We start from the raw sequence: 23294 nt of genomic DNA, 5'->3' as shown, positions 1-23294 counted from the left end.
TGTTACATAGGTTTGTGCGGATGATATATGTATGCAGATGATGTGCTGTATGTGTGTGCAGAATGTACTGTGTGATGTGTGTGGGCGTTGTGGAGGAGGGGTGTGTGCTGGGTGTTCAGAAGTGTAGTGATTGGAGGATCTGTGTGTGAAGAGAACGGCTCTTAGTCTGGGTTGCCAGAGGCTGTAGATGAAGTTTAAATGTGACACAAGCTCACAGAAATCCTGGGCTTGATTTACCTTTCACTTGAGGGAGATGAGGATCAGCTTTCTGCTTTCTCTTCCCTAATCCACACATCTTCAAAACTCACGTGCAAGGAGAATCCTGCCTTTGCTGCCCCCATCCATAGCAGGTGCTTCTCCAGCTACCTGCCAGGAGCATAGTGAGATTTATAAGGATGATAGCCTCTTACCCTGCTGCTTATGCCATTAGAGAAGGGCTACGAATAGGAGCTCCTGGGAGAAGGAGAGGCATATAGTTCCTGTGCCCCCATCAGCATAGGGTGATGATATGGCTTCTCCTTTTCATCTGTGCCTATCTGGAACAGAGTTCAACTGGCAGGATTTGACTCTGCTTCTGTGAAAATGCAGAGTGCAGGAGTAGCATCAGCATCAGTAGCATATGCACAGTCCACTTAAGGGAGGGGAAGGAAAGGGAGACTGACAGAGCAAGGGGAACCTGCACCAGTTGTGTAGTCAGCGTTAGCAGTAATTTGGGTTTCAAGTAATGATCTCTTGTTTTCTAGGCCTTCACCAAGTGGGGTTTGCTGTGGAGACAGTGGGCTCAGTCCCAGCAGGGGGGCAGCACCCTGCACTTTTCGTTAGCTGACTGAAGGAGCAGTGTTGACCCAGGCTACAGAAAGAGCTGTCTGCAGCTGGATGGAGTGTTTCGGCTACACCAGAACATTTTAAGGGCTGCTAGAAAATAAAAGGAGAGAACTGGGTGGGGACCTGTAAACCAGTGCTGACAAGGGGAGCATCGGAAGACGTGAAGATTGAAAAGGAAGGAGGGGAAAAAGAGAGTGGCTGCAACAATGGAAGAATCTGTTGGAGGAGGAAGAGAAATGCATGAAATGGAAAGGATGGGGAAAACGAGCGAAGGCAGGCTTGTTGAGGTGGTGGTGGATGGAAGTGTTTTGTGCATAGGTGAGTGCAATTTCTAGCTGATGTTGGTATGTGTGTACTGTGTGTAGGGGAGATGTGTGTTTACTGTGGAGTGCAATTTTTAGTGCTTGTGCATGTATGGGAGGTGCCCTATGTGTAGGTAAGTGCAGGTTTTAGAGGGTCTATGTGAGGTGACTGGGATTCTAGGTTGTCATACTGCAGCGCTGAGCCCTGGAGAGTGTTATTTATAGCAGCAGCTGCTGAGGCAGGAAAAGTTTGCTCAAGCTGTCATTTGTGTGAGCTGGAGAGCGAGAGTCTCTCTCCCTCCCTCCCTCTCTTGCTTTCATCTGATTTTCACTGTAATTAGTGAGCTTTCCATGGGCGAGGTCAGGGGCTGGCATCTTCGTTTGGAAAGACAACATTCTTCATGCAGGAATGAGAAGAGTTGTCCCTCCAGGAAGTTTTAGCTGTATCTCCTGCAGTATTTTGAGAGACTGTTCTGCACCCAGATTCTGAGGTATAATTTGTAGGGACGGGGCATTGCTACAGACCCTGCTTAAGTTCCAGCTATAAAACCCCATTTTCTAGGGTCCACTAACCTAAATATTTCCTTTGGGCTTAGATGTGACAGCAAAATTTGTTTGTCGAATGAGAAGTTAAAATAATTCTGTCCATTTTAGTGTTCCATGCGTGAGAACAACCTGTTTACTGATATAAAGCCATTCTGTGCTCATTTTCTTCTAGAATCTGCTTCCTCTTTAAAACAGAAAATGATCCTGTTGAACATATAAAAAGGACCGAGCAATAGCTGGAAAGGGCCATGGCTCAGGTCCAATATACACCACTGCACACATGTATTTCTACAGTTTGGCAGGTGATGTAAGTTTTCCCCTTCTGGATATACCACTATTGAGTAAGGAAAGAAAATATCAAGTTGGGGCTGCATCGCAATTGTGCTGCAGGCAGTTTGCAAAAATGGGGCAGTTCTTGTGTTTTCTGTTACATTTTGTGTATCTCAGAAAGTACAAGAGCACTTGCGTAAATGGATAGGGTCATAGAGTTTAAAGCCAGAAGGGACCACAAGATCATCCAGTCTGACCTCCTGCGTACCACAGGCCAACCAACACTTGCTCATTAAACCCAACAACCAAAATTAGAACAAAGGATTACAGCCTCCAGGAGACTAAACTATTATGTGCCATGGATTGAGAATAAGAGGGACCGAGTTACACCAATGCCCAAGGCCCTTGCAATGCTAGGGAATTGATTAAGTGAGATCTATATACCCAGATAATCCTGGCAAGTGACCCTCATTCCATGCTACAGAGGAAGATGAAAAAACCCCAAGGTCACTTCCAATCTGAGCTGGGGGAAAATTCCTTCCCAACCCCCATGCATGGTGATCAGTTAAACCCTGAGCATGTAAGCAAAAACCAGCCAGCTAAGCATGTGAGAGAAAGAGAGAGAATACAAAGTGCCACCTCAGAGCACTGTCCCACCCCATCCAGAGGCCCATCTCCAGCCGTGGTCATCTCTGATGCTTCAGAGGAAGGAGAACAATCCCCTCCTCCCCCCCAGAATACACTGGGGAAAATCTCTTCTTGACCTGTTCAGGTGACCAGTTGAAACCTTGAAGCATGGGCTTTAGGAACGTAAGACTCAAATTGGAAGGGTTCCCCCAAGGCTGCTGAGCTCTGCCCCCACCATCACAAGCGACCCCGCCATGTAATCCTGCTCACAGATTTGTCCATCTCTTTCATAAAACTAATTAAATTGTGCACACCTACGGAGAGGCTGTTCCAGAACCTCACTCTTCTGATGGTTAGAAACCTTCAAATTTCTGGACTGTATTTGTTCAGGGGCAGTTTATATCCATTGTTCTTGTGCCAATATTGGCCTTGTGGCACTTCATGGAAACATTGGTACAGATGCAAACACTCGTACTTATTCATTGTTGTGCACAAGTCCTTCACTAGACAGAGCTCCTGGTACTTTGGCATTTGATCACTGCTTCCTTAATGCACTAGAGAAGCTAGGTGACAGCCCCTATTTCAGAGACTGATGATAAGATGGCAGCTAGGGTCAATGGAATGTATTCCTACTCTGAAATGTGCCTCTATAATAATATGTAACTGTCCTAGGTACATCCTTAGTAGATAATTGGAGAGAATTACAAGAGCGCTTTCAAAAAGAAAAAGATTAAGGGAGTTGGAGGGATCGATTTATGAGGAAAGGTTTTAAAAGCTAAATATGTATTAGCTTCGCTAAAAGACAATGGTGAGGGGAAGGGATGCAACTCTCTTCAAGTGTCTGATATAAAAATTAAGAGGGAGAGGAAGTGTTTAGGGTTGTCTATAGGAAAATAACGGGCTAAAATTGAGCAAAGGACAATTTATGTTGAGTATTAGGAAACATTTCTTAATGATGAGAGAGTGGACTGGAAGAGCCTCCTAAAGAAGTAGTGAAAGCTTGATTGTTTGTCATTTAAAACACAGACTAGAGAGAGATCCCAAACTCAGATCCCATGGGAATCTTGGTGCTTTCAGGACATAATAAATAGACTAGTATACTATAGGTAGGTTTGACAGAATTTGATTTGTATTTTAATTTTGACAGATAATATCAATGTTTATTTTAAGCATTTTTAATTTTTGTCTACTTAAATTTTCATAGTTATGCAAAATTATGGGTTTTAGGCATTTTTATTTTTTTTAAATGATTACAGTTGTGGGATAATATGGGGGGATGTCAGACTATTATTTAAAGAAGTAGACATTGAGATTCAAAAATTTAAAATCTTTGTAACAATTCAAACACAAGTTGTCAATATCACATGTAAAAAAATACAAAGTAAATATCCTTAAATCAAACTCATACACAACATGTTTCTTACACTGCTTATCTGTAGATTTTGATTATTATCCATGGAAATAATTTTTTGTTGGTTTGTGTGTGTATGGTGAAGTTGACATTTACTGACATTTACCAATAAAAAAGTAATCCTTCCAAGCCTAACTACAGGTGACAATGTTGCATTTGCCCTGGAGTATATGGACTAGAAACCAGATGACCTTAATAGGTCTTTTCTTTGTCTAATTTCTAGAAGTCCAGGATGCATGTTCCTCCTTTCCAAAGTAGATAACATGAAATAAAGCAACCAGTCTCCATAAGATTCAGTTGGTTTGAGAGATCAGCAGATGACACATTCAGTTCAAATATAAAGTAATGTTGAAAACAATGAATCAATGTAGGGATCAGGCATTAAATTATAAATGTTACTATCAGGCCAACATATATTGATCAGAATAGGATTATAGGGAAATCTTGAACCTGGGAGCCCAGTGCTCAGCTAAAGTAAATAAGCATAAAAGCAGAGCCACAATAAATCTTATAATGGTGTCTGAAGCCACTTTCCAAGATAGTTACAGCCTAACAGTGTTGTAACACAGTTTGCATCCACATTTAATACAGTTAAAAATCGTGTTATGGAAATGTGCTGTCACGCTGTCTGGAGTAGCTCATAATCGCGAGTGCCTACCTCAGGGCACACACACCAGTCTGGTGGTATTTTCTATAATTAGATTTCACCAACCCAGTATCAAATGTGAATTCCTGGATTTCTATAGCAGTCTTTCCTTGGAGTCACAAACAGTCCCCGTAAGCTCTCTAGTCTACCTTGCCAACCAGCAAACTGGACATAGTGATAAATGGTCACTTACACCAAAAATCACAAAATATTCAGGTTGCTCTCAGTTTCAAGAGAGCAGTCACTCACCCCAGATCAGTTTGTACCTTAGATCTCACACCAAAGACAACCCCTGTAACCAATCCTGTAATAAACTAACTAAAGTTTAAATAAATTGGGAAAAAGAAGTGAGAGTTATTTACAGGTTAAAGCAAACAAGCATATACACACAAATGAGTTGCTGTTTATGGTTCCTAAAGATGACAGAGTAATGATGATGTAGTCAGCTGTCAATTCAAAATGTCTTTCAGGTAACCCCTGGGGATCTCTGCCTTAGTTTAGAATCTCTGGCCCTGTGTGAGTTCAAATAGCGAAGAGATGAAAAATTGTCTTCTGATTTTGTTTTATCTTTTACATTTAGCCTTCCAGTTAATGCGATCAGCTCCCTTGCACATAGCATTTAGATGGTGCAATAGGCCCTTTCACCAGTCCTTTGAATCGTGTTCCTTAATGGCCTGTTTAATCTTGATAGACCTTCTTAATGGGCAGGGGGAATGGAAGAATGGTTCCCATGCCTGGATTCACAAGTTCAGAGCAAACATTTTCAAAGTTATAAAGCAAGACTTACATATTTCCTTATGGCATGGAATACAGACATTAGAAGTGCGAAGTGCAGGCAGCAATTTATAAGCATTTCATAGACTCTAAACCAGTGGTCTCCAAGGAGGTGCACTGGGGCCGAGGCCAGCCCTCATGAGGAACAAGGAAGGGAGCACCACCCAGCCCCATTCTGCCCCTAGCTCTGCTCCTGTCACGGCCTCAGCTCCACCTCCAGACCCAATGTAGTTCTGGTCCTGGTCATGGCTCTGCTCCTGGCTGCGGCCTCTGCTGCAGCTCCAGTCCCAGCTCCTGTCCACCATTCTGGCCCTAAGTTCGGACTGCTTCTCCAGCCCTGACTCCAGGCTGCGGCTCTACTCCCGAATGCAGCTCCAGCCCTGGTTCCCGGCCACAGTTCCACTCCCAACCATGGCTCCAGTCCCGCTCCCAGCCCTGGCTGCCAACAGCGGCTCTCGGGGGGCGGGACAGAAAAAGTTTGGGGAGCACTGGTCCAAACACTAAATACATTCTTCTAAGAATAATATCTATTTTAAACAAAACTAACGTACAGGTGAGCTTGTTTGGTTTCCAGTTATGAGTTTGTCAGTTCTTATTTAATGCCTATGGCCTTGGCCAGAGCTGGCACCTGGTTTACTACTTAAAGCAGGGGTGGGGAACGTCCGGCCCGCGGGCCGTTCAAAATCATTTGGTCTGGCCCTGGTGGTGGTGGGGAATTCGGCGTGAATTTGGCAGCGGGGGGGGGGGGGAATTCGGCAGCGGTGCGGTTTTGCGGCAGGGTTCCGTGGGGGGGGGGGGGGGGGGGGGCAGTGCCCGCCGCTGAAACCCTGCCGCCGTTTGCCCCTTTTCGGCGGCGGGGGGGAATTCGGCGGCAGCGTGGTTTCACGACGGTGGCGAGGAATTCGGCGGCGGACACTCAGGCCACCATCAGAAAAAAGGTTCCCCACCCCTGACTTAAAGGATTAGTCTATAGTAGTTCTCAATGTTTTTGGCCTATGACCAACCAAATGACTGAAAAATCATCTAGTGACACCTCATATTCCACAGTCGGTTGGGAGTGCAAAGGATTTAGGTCATAGGATAAGTTTTCAACCATTTTGTGGGTTGTGGATCAAAATATGTGGGTCCACAGAAGGCTGGACTGGATGACTTCTGGTTGCCTTTTAGCCTTACATTTCTGTGGTTCCGTCATAACTCACAAGATGCAAATCCCGCTGGCATGAAACAAGGAAACAAGGCCACAGCTATGTGGAGAACAAGTTGTCATGCTCTGTTCTTGAAGACTATTTTTGAGCATGGCTGTAGTAGCAAGGTTCCATACCTGCTGGTGGCACAACCTTCCCTACAGGGAGTATTAGTCATAATTGGGATATACCAATTATGTGTTCTAATTGTTATTTAATTTTTTGCCTTAAAATATGCTCCTCTTTGGTTTTATTTCCTAAGAGGTGACTGATCTGATGACTCTTCCAACTTTGCCAGTATTATAGTAAGAAAATAGCCCATTTAAAGTACATAAAGTAGTGTAATTGGCACTCAAATATTCTCTTTCATAAGAATCATTTCCCACTGTAGCCTGCCCTGGCAGACATCACCCAGCACTTGTTTTTCTTACTATAGACAAGTTGAAAGTTGTATGGTTTACAAGCATGAATTAGTACATTTTGAGTATACCCTTAGGATATTACAACAAAACTACAAACTACCATCTCCAGTGCATGTGTCATGATAAAATTTACAACCTTTAGGCTAATGCCTTTGTAGCGTACATGCCCGGGTTGACTTTCTGAGGTAGTGAATACTTAGACCTCCCATTGACTTCAGTTGGATTTGTGTATGCTCAGTCTATGTGAAAATCAGGTCCGTGCTGCACTTGCAAATTCTTACAAATGTCGCACCCTCAATCTTATTTCTTGGCTCATCACCCGCTCTCTAACCTGCTCACAGTGAGGATTCATCAGGCACCACTATCCCTAGAAACTGCCTGTTAGCTCATGGCAGGTTGTAGGACTCTGGAGAAGTCTGAGAGAAGCAGTGTAATGTCTATTTGAAATATAAGATTAGTGTCATTTTTAACACAGATTTCTGCAACTACTCGGACAGTATTTTAGCTCAAGTTTGGAATCAACAGAAAGCTCAGATTCTGGTCTTCGTAAGCACCAAATGTGAGTGGTTGCAGACATATTGGCAATGACACAACACTTGTGTGTTGTTTTTAACCAAATTAATGTCAGTGGACTATGATCATCTTCTAAATGCAATGGTTAGTCTTAAGCATATCCAAGGCAGCATTATCTGTTGGTTTCATCAAAGTCATTCCTTGGTGAGTAATACCTGGAGATGTTTTGTGTTCAAATGCTCTAGTAAATATGAAACTCCGGGATCAATCTGGCCTATTGAAATTAAAGGCAAAAGTCCCAATATTTTAGTGGCGGCAGGACTGGGCCCACTGTCAGCAGTTCCATTTCAAAAACTTCCTCCTTACTGGACCTGGGAAGCCAGTCTAGGACTTAGAAACCTGATTCTCCCTGGTTCTTCACTCTCGGTGATCATTAGTGAGCATATTCTGACTAGTTTGTCACAAACCGTGAGTGATGTGCTGTCAATATTTTAACAGGGGGGAGGAGGGCTCCCTCCTTCATAAATGTCTTTCTTGGTTCTGTGATAAATCCTTGCACTGGGTGTGCCCACTCACAGAAGGGAGGGTGAGGGACTGAGGAATCTATTCATTTGTTTCCACATTTAGACAAAAATGCTTTCTCATAGCCACAGTTGAGAAATGTTTTGTTGCATAGGGGCCATGTGGTGCATTCTGCTATGAATATGAATCCTGAGAATAAATCCGTTCGATCAGGGATAGTTTAGCAGAATCCAGGGGATGGGAGGTGCCTCCAGAGATAGAGAAATCATTCCAACTTCTTTTTAATGTGGTTAATTCCCTCCTCCAGCCTTTCACTGCTCATTGGAAAGCTCTGGGAAGGAAGAGCAATATTTCAATTAGCAAAAGTGCAGTTAGCTAGGGAATTGACTTTCTCCATTTAGGACTTCCTCTGATCCCTGCGCCAAAACCACCATAAGTTGTAAAATAGTCTCAGCGTTTTTGCAGAAATGAAACAGTTGCTGCAAAATACATATTGAGCAAACATCTTAGCAGCTCAAATGTTGCTGCATATTGGTCTCAAGGGATTACAAAAAGAGTCCTTCAAAGAACATAATAAACTTGGCAAAGAACACCTTCATGCCTTTTCACATAGACTGAGCATACACAAATCCAACTGAAGTCAATGGGAGGTCTAAGTAAACTGACAAGCTAGCTCTACAAAAGCCAGCAGGGCACTATGTCGGTAAGGTGATACTGTGACTGTATGAGGCGGTCATTGGATATCACCTTTGATACTATGGGTATTGCCTCATCCCATCCTACGGAAAGAAGGTTGCCAGCTTTCATAATATTTTGTTCATGGGGTCATGTTATTAGGTGAGAATCTCAGGAGTTTTTTTTAATGAAAGTTGAGTTTCTAGCCTTCCTGGTTGAAGAAAATATGTGAGTCCTAAAGGCTCAAAACCCAGAAGACAAATAAAAAGAATCTCAAATTTACTATTCTCTCTTCGAGTGATTGCTCATATGCATTCCAATTTAGGTGTGTGCGCGCCCCGTGCACAGATTCCCGGAACCTTTTTCCCTTAGCCTGCCTGCAGGGCCAGCTCAGGCGCCCCCTGGAGTGCCGCGCTTATGTCGCGGTATAAAGGGCACTGCTGGCCCCACGGGTCCCCAGTTCCTTCTTTCCACCTCTGACGGTTGCTGGAACTTCTGCCCTTGCTATTGCAAGCAGCAGTCCTTAGCCTTCTTACTATAGTCTAGCTTCTAGCTTCAGCTCGTTATTGTTATTCAGATTTAGTTGAATCGTCGACAGTTCATTACTGTCAATTGCCCGTAAGGGTTCTTCGCTGAGAACCATGCCGGGCTCGGCTGGTTTCAAGAGCTGTTCCATCTGCTCCAAGCAATTTGCGGTGAGTGACCCTCATGACCGCTGCCTCCGGTGCCTCGGAGAGCAGCACCGCAAAGAGAAATGCAAGATCTGCAAGTCCTTCAAGCCCTGCACCCAGAAGGAAAGGGAAGCCAGGCTGAAGGTCTTGCTCATGGAGTCGGCGCTCCATCCGGCCTCAGAACCATCAAGGTCACCGGCACTGAACGGACGCTCGGTGCAGAGCACACTGCCGGCACCGACAGCGGCACCGAAGCCTTCGGTGCTGAAGAAAGCGAAGCGGTCCGGCACCGCCTCCATGGACTCCTCCCTGCGACCACAGAAGCAGGGAGAAGCTCAGGAGACACCCCAGCCACGTGCCGTGGAGGTTCCTCCAGCACCGGTGTCTCCTCGCAGGGAGCCTCCCCCGACTCCTGGAAGTAGGGGAGTGCCCTTGCAAGGGCCGTCGACGCCGGAGGCGTTCGTCGCGGCAAAGGCTCTCTTAGCTTTGCCCACGCCTCCGTCCCCCCCTCGGCCGAGGGGCGCGGGACTAGCATCTCAGGGCAAACCCGCGCTGGGTAGCCCCGGTGGGTGGAGGAAACATCACTCCACATCCTCACCCAGACGGCCACGGAGGGTGGAGAGTGCATCCCCTCCGAGCTCCGACTCCAAGTCGTCGAGCGCCTCGGCACCGCGGCAGCGGGGGCGGTCAGGAGGCACCAAGAGCCGGCGCAGAAGCGTTAGCGCGGACTCTGACACCACCCACAGCTCGGGCTCGAGCTCTCCGGTGCGGGGCAGGTCATGGCACCGCTCTTCGAGCAACACTCGGGCGGCACCAAGTAAGGTCCAACCTGAGGGCCCCTTAACCCCGGCTGCAACGGCACCGTCTCCTCCGGCACCGACTGCGGCTCAGACCATGCCGGCACCGGTTGTGATGCCAGCCTTGTCAGCGGCGTCATACGTCTCCTTGCCGTGGTCCGCCTTAATGGGCCAGTCCACGGTACCTCCAGGGCTGCCGGTACTGGGGTGTGCGGTACCACCGGCACCAGCGTACCCACCGGCACCGATGTATGCGGCTCAGCCGTCGATGGCACTGCCCTACGCGGCACCGGGTAAACCAGTGCGCTCCCGTTCCGCTTCGACGGCACGCAGCAGAAGGAGCTGTCACTCCCGGTCCCGTAGTGGGAAGCGCCGCCTCAAACGGTCGGGTCGCCGACGCAGGAGGTCCACCAGCTCCTCCAGCCGATCCTCCTCGAGGGGACATCATAGACGTCGGCACCGGTCCTACTCCTCGTCCCAGAGCTGTTCCCCACCGAAAGGTCGCAAGAGTCGGTCTGGGGGCTCAAGTCATAAGAGACAACACGGGGACACCCAGCAGCCACCTATGCCAGGGTGGCCGCAGGGGCCATGGAAGTGGCCATATTGGGGACCTTGGTCCGCTCAGCCTGGTCAGGTTGCTGAGTCACTCCATTCTGGGGTGGTACAGCCCCCACCTCCCCCGACGCAACTGCCCCCTCAACTCCCCTCTGACAGGGAGTCAGACCCGGAGGAGGGCCCCTCCACAGGGCCTGTCCCCCTGTCCTCCTCTTCATCTCCGGATGAGGGGACGTCCAGGGACCACAGGGCGCCCCTGTTCAATTTTCGGGCGCATCAAGACCTCCTTAAGCGGGTAGCCTCTAATTTGGGGATACCGCTTAAGGAGATGTCAGAGGAGGATGACCCCCTCTTTGGGCCTTCGGGCTCCTCAGGCCCCTCTCGAGTGGCCCTCCCGGTCCATGAGAGGGTTATGAAAATTGTAAAGGCCCTTTGGCAAACGCCTTCCTCTGTTCCCCCAACATCAAAGGGAACAGAAAGGAAATACTATGTGCCGAAGGAAAACTTTGAGTTCCTGTATAACCATCCCCTCCCAGGAACTCTAGTTGTGGATGCGGCAAATCAAAGAGATCGCCAGGGGGGTCAAGGTAGTACCCCCAAGGATAAGGAGGGGAAGATGTTAGATCTCTTTGGCCGCAAGGTTCATTCCACGGCGGCTTTGCAACTAAGAGTGGCGAACCATCAGGCCCTCTTAGGGAAATATAATCAGAACCTCTGGGGGTCAATGCTGACCTGGCCACACTGGCTCAGGAAGGGGAGATGGTGGCCCAAGCAGCCCTGCAATCCGCCAGCGATGCGGCAGATACCGCAGGCAGGGCAATGGCCTCTGCCATAGTAATGCGCCGATGTTCCTGGCTGCAGGCATCAGGGTTGTCGGTTGAGGTCCAGCAAGCTATCCAGGACCTCCCCTTTGAGGGTTCCACCCTTTTCTCAGAAAGGACGGATGATAAACTACACGCCCTTAAGGATTCGAGGGCTACCCTGAGGTCGCTAGGGTTATACACCCCTCAGGCATCGAGACGCCAGTCTCGCCCACAGCCGCAAAGGCAGCCACTTCCCCCGCCAAGACAAGCCCCCAGGGCTGCTCAGCAGAGACGGGGGCGGGAGTGCTTCAGGGGCCCTAACCGCCGTGGTTGGCAGGGCTCTTCTGCGCGGGCGCAGCATGGCGCAAAAACTGGGAGTGGCAACGGTAATAAACGTTTCTGACGGCGACTGTGAGGGTGGCGCTCTTTCTTTTCCCCGGGAGCTCGACCCACCCTTTCGAAATAGGCTTCGGCCTTACTACCAGGCTTGGGAATCGATTACTATGGACCGTTGGGTCCTAGGGGTGGTCCTCAGGGGTTACGCCCTTCAGCTTACGGCCCATCCCCCGGACTCCCCTCCCATTCTATCCCCTATGAGGGACCCCGCGCATAAGCAGCTACTCATTCAGGAGGCACATTCACTCCTGAGCCTCGGTGCAATTGAGGAGGTCCCGGAGACGGAAAAAGGAAAGGGATTTTATTCCAGATATTTCCTGATCCCCAAGGCCAAGGGCGGCCTAAGACTGATCCTGGACCTCCGCCGTCTGAATAGATATATCAGACGTATCAAATTTCGTATGGTTTCCCTAGCCTCCATAATTCCGGCATTAGACCCAGGGGATTGGTACGCGGCCCTTGATCTAAAGGACACCTATTTTCATATCTCCATTTTGCCAAGGCATAGGAGATTCTTGAGATTCATGATAGAGGGAGGTCACTATCAATTTGCGGCCCTCCCGTTTGGCCTGTCATCAGCCCCGAGGGTTTTCACAAAGTGTATGGCTGTAGTGGCGGCCTACTTACGCCGTAGGGGAGTTCAGCTCTTCCCATACCTGAATGACTGGCTCATTAAGGGCAGATCCAGGTCTCAAGTGCAAGACAGCCTGGAGTTGGTCTGTGCCACATACACCAGACTGGGGCTTGTCATTAATGAACAAAAGTCCACTCTTACCCCGGTACAGCGCATTGACTTTATTGGGGCTACGCTTGATGCGGTTCAGGCTAGAGCCTTCCTGCCACGATCGCGTTTCGAGGCAATGGGTTCCATTATTGCAGAGTTGCATAGGTCCCCCATGACGACAGCTAGGCGCTGCCTACAACTGTTGGGATATATGGCAGCCTCCACCTATGTGGTGAGGCTAGCTCGCCTCAAACTCAGACCCTTACAGGTCTGGTTAGCTTCGGTCTATGTTCCCTCTACTCATGTACTGACCAAGGTGGTCACGATTCCCCCACAGGTGCTGTCCTCCCTTCGTTGGTGGATGATCCCGAGGTAGGTGCTCAAAGGAGTCCCATTCAGAGATCTGGCTCCATCAGTATCCCTTATCACGGATGCCTCGGATGTGGGATGGGGAGCCCACATCAGCGGCAATCTGGGCACCCAAGGGTTATGGTCACCGATGGAGAGATCCCTACACATCAACGTCCGCGAGCTCAGGGCGGTCCGTTTGGCCTGCAAAACTTTCCTCAGATTCCTGAAGGGCAGGGCGGTACGGGTCCTCACAGACAATACGGCAGCCATGTTCTATATGAACAGGCAGGGGGGAGCGCGTTCCTCGGCCCTGTGCCAGGAAGCCACGCGTCTCTGGGAATTTGCAGTGAGGCACGACTTTCATTTGTTTGCCTATCACCTCCCGGGGAACAGGAACGACGAGGCGGACCGCCTCAGTCGGTCGTTCTCACCCAGGCACGAGTGGTCGCTGCACCAGGAGGTGGCAGCTTTAATCTTCCGAAAGTGGGGAGTTCCCCAACTGGACCTGTTCGCATTGTCGCGGAACAAGAAGTGCCCCATTTACTGCTCACTTCGAGGTCGAGAGTCAGGCTCCCTTTCCGACGCGTTCCTAGTGGAATGGGGAGGGGCCCTGATGTATGCATTTCCCCCCATTCCGCTCCTCCCTCAGGTCCTTCTCAAGATCAAGAGGGACAAAGCGGATGTCATATTGATTGCCCCAGCGTGGCTGAGACAGTACTGGTACAGTACACTGCTCCACCTATCTATCGCCACACCGATTACACTCCCCAGGCGATACGACCTGCTCTCCCAGGACCAGGGGCGCCTTCTGCACCCGGACCTGGATTCCCTCCATCTAACAGCCTGGAGACTCTCTGGCTGACAGAAAGTGAAAGGGCTTGTTCTTTACAGGTCCAGCAGATTCTGCTTGGTAGCAGAAAACCCTCCACACAGGTTACATACCGAGCTAAGTGGAGGTGCTTTACGGGTTGGGCAGAAGCTAGGAGTATCGCACCAGCCTGCTCACCTATACAGGTGATCCTGGAGTACCTCCTATACCTTAAAACCCAGGGCTTAGCCCTGGCATCCCTGAAGGTTCACCTGGCAGCTATTTCAGCTTTTCACCAGCCGCTGCAAGGGAGGTCACTGTTTTCCCACCCCATGTCGGTTAGATTTCTAAAAGGGGTGGAGAGGATGTTTCCTCAGGTCCAAGATCCAATCCCCCCTGGGATTTAAACCTGGTCCTCACCATGCTGACAGGACCTCCCTTTGAACCCATGGCCACGTGCTCCCTGTTACTCCTCTCCTGGAAGGTAGCATTCCTGGTGGCCATCACTTCCGCCAGAAGGGTCTCTGAGATAAGAGCTCTAACTTCGGAGCCCTATACGGTCTTTTACAAGGATAAGTTTAGGTTGAGGCCCCACCCAGCCTTCCTTCCTAAGGTGGTGTCCCAATTCCACTGTAACCAAGACATTTTCCTCCCTGTGTTCTTCCCAAAACCCCACGGGTCAGAAGAGGAACGGAGATGGCATTCGCTGGATGTCAGGAGGGCCCTGGCACACTACCTGGAGAGGACCAGACCCTTTCGTAAATCGTCACAGCTGTTCGTAGCTGTGGCAGACAGGATGAAGGGCTCTCCCATCTCCGCCCAGCGGATCTCTTCTTGGATCACGTCTTGCATTAAGGCGTGTTACGAGCAGGCGAAAGTGCCTTTACTAGGAATGATGACGGCACATTCGACTAGGGCTCAGGCCTCTTCGGCAGCCTTCTGAGAGAACGTGCCACTGCAGGACATCTGCAGGGCTGCCACCTGGTCATCAGTTCACACTTTTACGACCCATTATGCCATTGTTCAACAGGCTAGAGACGACGCAGCTGTTGGCAGAGCCGTATTGAGTAGAGTTGCTCGTCAGTGACTCCTACCCGCCTCCATGGGTATGGCTACTCAATCACCTAAATTGGAATGCATATGAGCAATCACTCGAAGAGAGAAAACAAGGTTACTTACCAGTAACTGTTGTTCTTTGAGATGTGTTGCTCATATCCATTCCAAACCCGCCCCCCGTCCCCGCTGTCGGAATCGGCAGAAAGAAGGGACTGGGGACCCGCGGGGCCAGCAGTGCCCTTTATACCGCGACATAAGCATGGCACTCCAGGGGGCGCCTGAGCTGGCCCTGCGGGCAGGCTAAGGGAAAAAGGTTCCGGGAATCTGTGCACGGGGCGCGCACGCACCTAAATTGGAATGGATATGAGCAACACATCTCGAAGAACAACAGTTACTGGTAAGTAACCTTGTTTTCCTAAAAGCTCATGATTTTAGCCTGTTTCATGATTTTTTGAGGCCTAATTCATAGTTGTTGTCTGTTTGGGGTGGGTAATATTGTTGCCTAGGAGAGGTTGATACAGTGATAGTTAGGCCCTATATAGGATACTAAATGTAGTGCTATGAGCATTGTCCTACAGGAAAATAATTGTTGTGTGGTAGAGAGCGAAGATGATACCACTTCTGATTAATCTAATGTAGAGAAAAGTTTTAGAGAGTTGGGTTTATTCTCATGAGGAAAAGGGGGCCTTGTAGAGGATCTGATGGAAACTTTCAAAATTCCAAAAGGGGTCAATAAAGTCAATAAAGATAGTGTTGCTGGAGCATTCAGCTTTGTAGAAGATGTCACCTCAACTTGAGGAAATAGGGGACTCGGGATTTCTCACTAACGGGAAAGAAGTGTATGGAGTAAGGGACCATAGTGATGATTTAAGTGTGGAACACAGAAGTGCTCAAAAGACATCTTGATTAGTGTCTTGCAGCATGATGAGCCCTGGGAAAGGGACCTTGTGAGAAAGCAGAAGGCAGGAATAAGATAAATTGGAGATGTCATCAGATCTCATAAATTAAGCGGTGTTGGGCCTGGAGACAAATATTTGTTCCTTGGAGGTCAATTTGGATTCCAAAATTTAGTTTGGGTATCTGTGTCATTAGGTAGTGATGCTGCACTAGACATAACCACATTACTATAATGTCATTGCTAAATTAGATTGGATTGTGGTGTAATGGCTTTATCTTGGGCCACATAAGTCTGAAATTTGCCAACCCTAGAAACCCTGACTTTAAGAGGCTTCTTGAATCTTTTCTCCTCTCCACTAGGGAACAGAGGCCTGGTCTATATCCAAAACTTAGAATCATAGAATTGTAGGACTGAAAGGGACCTTGAGAGGTCATCTAGTCCAGTCCCCTGCACTTATGGCAGAACTAAGTAATATCTAGACCATCCCTGACAGGTGTTTGTCTAACCTGCTCTTAAAAATCTCCAGTGATGGAAATTCCACAACCTCCCTAGGCAATTTATTCCAGTGCTCACCACACTGAAAGTTAGGAAGTTTTTCCTAATGTCCAACTTAAACCACCCTTGCTGCAATTTAAGCCTGTTGCTTCTTGTCCTATCCTCAGAGGTTAAGGAGAACAATTTTTCTCCCTCCTCCTTGTAGCAATCTTTTATGTACTTGAAAACTGTTATCATGTGCCTTCTCAGTCTTCTCTTCTCCAGATTAAACAAACCCAGTTTTTTCAATCTTCCCTCATAGGTCATGTTTCCTAGACCTTCAGTCATTTATGTTGCTCTTTTCTGGACTTTTTTCCAATTTGTCCACATCTTTCATGAAACGTGGCACCCAGAAGTGGACACGATATGCCAGAGCCTAATCAGTGCAGAGTAGAGTGGAAGAATTACTTCTCTTATCTTGCTTACAATACTCCTGCTAATACATCTCAGAACAATGTTTTCTCTTTTTTTGTTGTTGTTGCAATGGTGTTACACTGTTGACTCATATTTAGCTTGTGATACTCTATGACCCCCAGATCTCTTTCTGCAGTATTTATGTCCCATTTTGTATGTGTGCAACAGATTGTTCCTTCCTAAGTGGAGTACTTTGCATTTGTCCTTATTGAATTTCATCCTATTTACTTTAGACCATTTCTCCAATTTGTCCAGATCATTTTAAATTGTAATCCTATTCTCCAAAGCACTTGCAACCCCTCCCAGCTTGGTATCTTAGATCGACCTAGTTACATTACTCAGGGCTGTGAAAAATTTCACTCCCTGAGCACCATAGTTAGGTTGACCTAACCCCTGGTGTAGATGCAGCAAGGTCTACAGAAGAATTCTTCTCTCAGAGAGGTGGGTTACCTACATCAACAGAAAACCCTTTCTGTTGGTTTAGGAAGTGTCTATACTACCATGCTACAGCAGCACAGCTGCCGTAGCAACTGTAATGTAGACATACTCTGTCTCTTTTGTATGTGCCTCATTTCATTTTCCCTCTCTTGTCTCCCAGCATAAAGAAACTGGAGAAGTATAAGGGAGAACCTTTAAAATCAGGTGTGAAGTTGGAACCTCTGATAAATTCCAAGATTAAAGTCCCCACCGATTTCCCCATTACTCCCCACTCTATATTGAGCAACCCATGGCTTTGTTTTTTGGGAGCTTTAGATCTATAAAATGAGGTAGGTTTTTTTTATTCCTAATAACTGTTTACCTCGGTAACAGGCCTATTCACCAAACACTCCACCAGCCCTCTTGTGGGAAGCAAAGTGGTTCTCCCTGCAGTTGCTGTGGGCTTCTATCAAGAGGAATATACTCGTTCACCAGTAAAACATGGCCCTGCCCTCCTAGAGTGTCAAGGGAATTCAGTCTCCTTGTTCGTTCAGCCTTGAGCTTCTCTCCCACGCTGCTTCCGGAGTGGGACCCCATCTCTGTTTTGGAGAAACATTCTGCTTCTGAGATGAGATGGGAATTCAGTTTCCTGTTATTCTGGGGTTCATCCCTGCACCCTGTTCCACCAACTCTTTGGAGCACCACGAATGTTTGCGTTTGTCATGGACAAATTGTGCAGGGGAATGATGTGGGAATGCAGCCTTGCTGTTCACTTCACACTGGCATGCCTTCAGAGTACACACTGTGAGCCTCGCACAAGATTCAGTGGGAGGAGATGTTTCATTGTAAGTGTGCAGCCAAAGGCAAGAAAGCACCTCCCCACCAACCTTAAGACATTTCCTAAAGATGAAATCACATCCTCCCCAATGGAAATACAATTCGCAGATTGTGAGGATCCAGACTCTAAAGCAGAAAGACTTCCATTTAGGGGCTTTAAAAATAACTGACTGAAGACTGATCACGTTTTGTACAAGTTCTAATTGCTGATTTCCGCTGAAGTCGATTACAAATATGTCCATGTAGTCTGATGTACTCGGAGGAATAGGGAGGGGCTCTGTGTGAGGCATTCGTGGTGACACAGCCTGTGTGTTGTGGGGAATGTACCTTATCTGGCACACTTGCAGGGTCCAGGGGAGCGTAGGCCCCATGAGAACACTCGGTTTGGTGATGTTGGAAAGCTATTCAATGATGGTGTGGCTTGTTGGGATGTGAGGTAGTGGGCTGTAATCCACTGGATGCTCAGGGTACAGTGAGAGTGTGGTGAAGGGTGCTTATTGGGATGTGGCTTGTGGGCACCTGAGATTGACTTGCTTGGCTGCTTTCGACTGCTGGTACACTTTTAATTAATTTCTTCAGTACAATGCAACTTTTTTGGCATTTCTATGGAATGCACAATCAACCTCAACAGGATTAACAGAGTTAAAACATTTCAAAAGAGAAATAAAAGAGTACAGGCAAGGGACGATATTATTCCACTTGAGCGGTAAAGAGATGCAAGATGCTGAAGAGAAGATCCTATACCAGCAGTGGCCAGACTGTATGGCAGGATAAAGAAGAGTCCAGAACTAGATGAGGGGAGGAGGCAGAGACAAGATCTTTAAGGTTGCAGGCAGAGGAGATGAAGGCTGGATGAGGATTTCAGGACACAACTGTCCTCTCTCTTTTGCATTTTCCATTAAACTCTGCAAGCCCCTTCTGGAGTTGAGGCAGGGGCTGGGGAGATGGGTTGGCAGTTGACAGCAAGGGCGTTACACGTGTGTCACATGGATGAGGTAGGTAAGGGATGGTCTGCAGTGCCTGTGTTATGTCACACTCAGCCTGCTATCTGATGCATGGAAAGAAATGGCGAATGCATCAGGACAGCAGATCCACTAAATCTCAGGGCCTCTCTACAGACATTCCTTAGCAAGACTTTCTTCCAAGCATGCCTGTTTGAGCCTTTAGATACCATTGGTGCTACAGGGCTGGCTTGAGGGCCTCCTGCTTCTGTTTCCCAGGTGAAGGTAGATGATACAGGAGGTTAAGTGGAGAACAGATAGCAGGTAGGCAGTTCCAGGACTATACAGGTGTTGCCCATGAGAATGTGTCTGTGTGGATTGGTGGGGGGGCGGGGGGAGTTTCAGATGAGGGATTACTGTAGGCTGGTGCATCAGAGACTGGGGGTACAGGTTTTGTGCCTTGGGTGTCTGAATATGATGGTATGAGTGTTCTAGCTCATTCCTCTGTGGATTTGGGTAGTGGGGATGGGGTGATTCTGTCTCGGTTTGTCAGGGACTGGGTGGATGCAGGTGGTGCCTCATGTTTGATGAGATGAGATGTGTAAACATGTGGGTGTGTTCAGCTCATGTATTTACTTGTAAATCTTCTTCTGTGGTTAATGTCAGACACAGCAGCATGTTGGATTAAACTAAATCTAGGTTTAGCTAGAATCTTGTCTTGCTGTAGCATGTCTCTCTCTCTTGCTCTTTTCTCTAAGCCTTCACCCCACAGATAGATTTCTCTACCCCTCCCCCACATCCTGCCATACTCTGGAGAGCATGTCACAGGGAATTAAAGGCTGAAAAGGCCTGGCAGAGGCTGCTGCTTTTGAACAGTCCCTCATCTCTCTGACCAGAAGGGTGGCCCCTCCTGGCTGCCCTTTTCATGTCCTGTCCAATTCCCCTCCTCCCCCCGCATTCAGCGAATGCCAGCGGATAGAGCAGTGTCTCAGAGCCTTTCCGATCTTTGCTCCAGCAGCGCTGTCTCTGATGCCATCCACTACAGGGAAGGGGGGTTCCTGCCCACAGCTAAGCTCCAGGACATTCTCAAAGGATTGCTGCAGCAAGCTCAGTCTCGTCTGTTTCCCTGTGGCAGAGGGGAGGAGGGTTCTGTGCTGCTGCACTTGCTGGCTGAGAGCTCCCTCCTTTCTCCATCTCTCTGTGTGTTTCTCTCCCCATGACTCTGACAGCATCTCATGCTCTCGCTTTCAATCCTTCTTCCCACAATTCACACACAGTCTCCTCAGAACAGGGATGATGTCACTTCCTTCTAGAGTGTGTCGGGGATGTGGAGGGGGGGAGTCACGACCCCCCGGCTCATTCGCTCCGAGCAGCCCCAGTTGATTAAATGAGGTTGCTGTCTTGGAGGGAGGGAAGTGCTCTGAAGATGATGCCTGGCTTTGTTGGCAGACAGGCATCAAGCCATCCTTTCGTCTTCTGATTGGGATTTTCAATGGCTGCATGAAGAGTTTGCTGTTTCCTCCTTCACTCGTGATGTCTGTCTCCGTGGACACGCACTTTCCCTGAAACACCCTCTTGGGAGAGAAGAATGTGCTTCTGCTGGACCACATGCCATGTAAGCGTTTCCGATTCCCATAGATCTCACTCTGACCTGAGGGGTCAGGGTCCTGGGGCTCCTTGCACTTGTGCATGCATGTGCTTTCCCCTTAAGCAGGGCTCAGGGTACCAGGGCTTCTCACACTCGGTGCTTTCTCAATCTCTAACCCAGGTTTCAAACTCCTGGGTTTCCTTGTATCTGAAGTGCTCTTGCACGTTGTAACCTGGGGTGCAAAGTCTGGGGCTCCGTGCACTCAGAGCAGTCTCCAAACCACTGTTTTAAGGTCCCAGGGCTCATTTGCACTCAGTTCTCTGACTTTCCTCCTCCCCCCATTAGGTTCATGTCTTCAGGTCTCCTCAAATTTAACTGTTTGGCTGCATCCCAGGGTTCCAGATACTAGGACTCCTCACCCTGAGAGCATTATTTCTATCTTGCTGTAATTCAGGGATGATAGTAAAAAGCCTTCTCTCACTCATCTCTCTTGCTGTCTCTAACACAGGGGGCAAGCCCCCAGACTTCCTGGTTTAGAATTCATACAGACAATCATTAGGAATGAATTGTACTCCGTCTACCCCTGGTTTCCACATTGTTGTGTGTAGGGTGTTTGGTAAGCAGAGGAGTAGCAGTGTCAGTTCCACAGTATTTATCATGTTCAATAATAAATGTCCAGATACCCCATTCCAACCCCACCTGTGGCTTTTCATCAGGAATCTACCATATGGCTCACTTTTTCTGCAAGGTAGCACTGCTTGATTTGGTAGTAAGCAGGAAAGTCTGCAAAGTACAACTACCTGCACTGCTAGGGGTAGAAAAATGGTGGAAAATACATTAACAGGGCACACTAGTAAGCCGGGGAATGCTAGGATTGTCTGCATGGATAAAGAGCAGTTACTTATAGGTAGGGAAAGGCTGGGAGTTACCACATTGTTCATTGGCAAAGAGCAATAGTATGTAAGAGCAGGGTGAAAAGTATCTATGTGTTTATTGATTTAGGGTGGCAGTATTCAAGGTAAAGATGGAAAGTACCACCATGTGCCAGTGGTAAATGGTGGGGTTATTCATGATAAGGCTAGAAAATATTGCCATATGGCCAATAGACTGAGCAGTTTGAAATGTACTAAGTGTGCGCTAGGGAAGTGTGAATCCAAATGGTGTGTAGTTATTTTGTATTTTTTTTTTGTTCTGTTGAGCATGGAATACAGTGTTGCCTTTACTGAAGTGAGTAACATGCTGGAAGTGTGTCAGCATGTTAATTGTGGAATTTCCTGAAAAGTGTTAGAGGTGTGTGTAGTCACTTGCTGCTGTGTGACAACATGTGTAGGAGAGTAAATCTGATTGGACCAGATTGACAGCAGTTGATAGTGGACATGGGACAACAAATACTGCCCAGTTCTGGGGTGATCTGCCGTTCTAGTGTATAGATTAGAGAGCAGAAACATAATTGACAGCTACAAGATGCTGGCTCCTGTGACCTGTTGTAATGTCAAATGTTCTAATAATGCAGCTATGGGGTGCTGTGAGGGCAGCTCATGGAGCCTGTCCTAAACTGCAAATGTTTTTGTGGTTTGAAGATTCTAGTTAGTTTAAATGTGATTGATCACTCATCAGGTCATGTTACCCAGAGTGTTTGAACTGGGAATTTGAGATCTAATATGAAAAAGTTATGATGAGTTTTGAGTTAGGAATGGGACATGACTAATTAGTGAAGTAGTTTGTCCCCTCCTGAAATCCTGATGCAAATCCTGATTATATCACAACTAATAGAAATTAGATGTTTCCATTTTTACCTCTGTGGACACTTGGCTAGATTATCCTGCTTGCCAGTACTTCAGAGAGACAGTACTGGACTAGCATGATTGCTGTCGTTTGGGATGGAGGTGCATTGGCAGCAGTGCATGGGTGTGAAGGAGTAGGATTAGAATAGCAGGAGATGGCTGCAGGTTAAAATTGAGGTGCATTGGCAGAGCTATGTGGAGGCCCCAGAACTAGAAGCGCAGAGGGTGGTTGTTCAGGACTGAGGTGCATAGGCTGAGCTGCATGGTAGCCCAAACTCTGTAGCAGCATAGGAAGCTGCAGGTCAGACTTGAAGTGCTGTGATGGATCTGTGAAGGAGAGACTGGAATTCCAGGGGATAATGTAACATCACCATTGATGTACATCGGTAGAGTACAGTGGGTTGCTGGTAGAAGCCAGAAGTGCAATAGCCTGAGATGCTGCAGGTCTGGATAGAAATACATTAACGAAGCCTTGCAGAGGTCTTATAGCTGGTGTTTCAGGTCACTATGGAGGTGCATCATCAGACTGAAATAGCAGGGGGTGCTGCAGTGCAGGATTGGCAGAGCTGCATAAGGGGGGAAAGTTGGACTAAAAAAGCAGGGGAGTTGCTGTAGAGCAGGAATGAGGTGCTTTGGCAGAGCTGCGTATGGGGGGAGGCTTTGTAGGGCCTCTGAGCACTGTTGCCAGTGCTAATTGTCTCCTCTTTTAAGGATCATCAGCTTGAAAAACTAATAAATAAAAAAGAGAGAAAGGGAGAGAAGCAATGGTCCCTTAGATCTCCAGTGATTTAATACATATAGGAGACAAAATGAGGGCAGAGCTAAAGGGGACTGCTAAAGAGTCTGCAGTCAGTACTGAGATCTTCTTGGTCACTGCTTTCTCAGCTTTGGCACACCATGGAGTCTGTAGGGTGCACACCCCCAAGAGATGGGAAGGAGGAGATGTACAGCTCTCTCAGTGGTGTGTGAGGCTCATCACTGACATGGTTGTGTGAGGGCCAAA

The 23294-nt window shown here is 47.9% G+C and overlaps 1 protein-coding gene across 1 annotated transcript in view; it reads left to right on the top strand.

The window, feature by feature from the left end:
- Positions 1–23294, top strand: part of DAGLA (diacylglycerol lipase alpha) — a 100835-nt gene that overhangs the window by 33575 nt on the left and 43966 nt on the right. The window lies entirely within an intron of this gene.

This window comes from Emydura macquarii, unplaced genomic scaffold (assembly GCF_026122565.2).
Source record: "Emydura macquarii macquarii isolate MOO-44397 ecotype Brisbane River unplaced genomic scaffold, CSIRO-AGI_Emac_v2 contig_670, whole genome shotgun sequence".
NCBI classification, from domain to species: domain Eukaryota; kingdom Metazoa; phylum Chordata; order Testudines; family Chelidae; genus Emydura; species Emydura macquarii.
The sequence above is the reverse complement of the archived record's forward strand: the minus strand, read 5'-3'. Positions and strand labels throughout refer to the sequence as shown.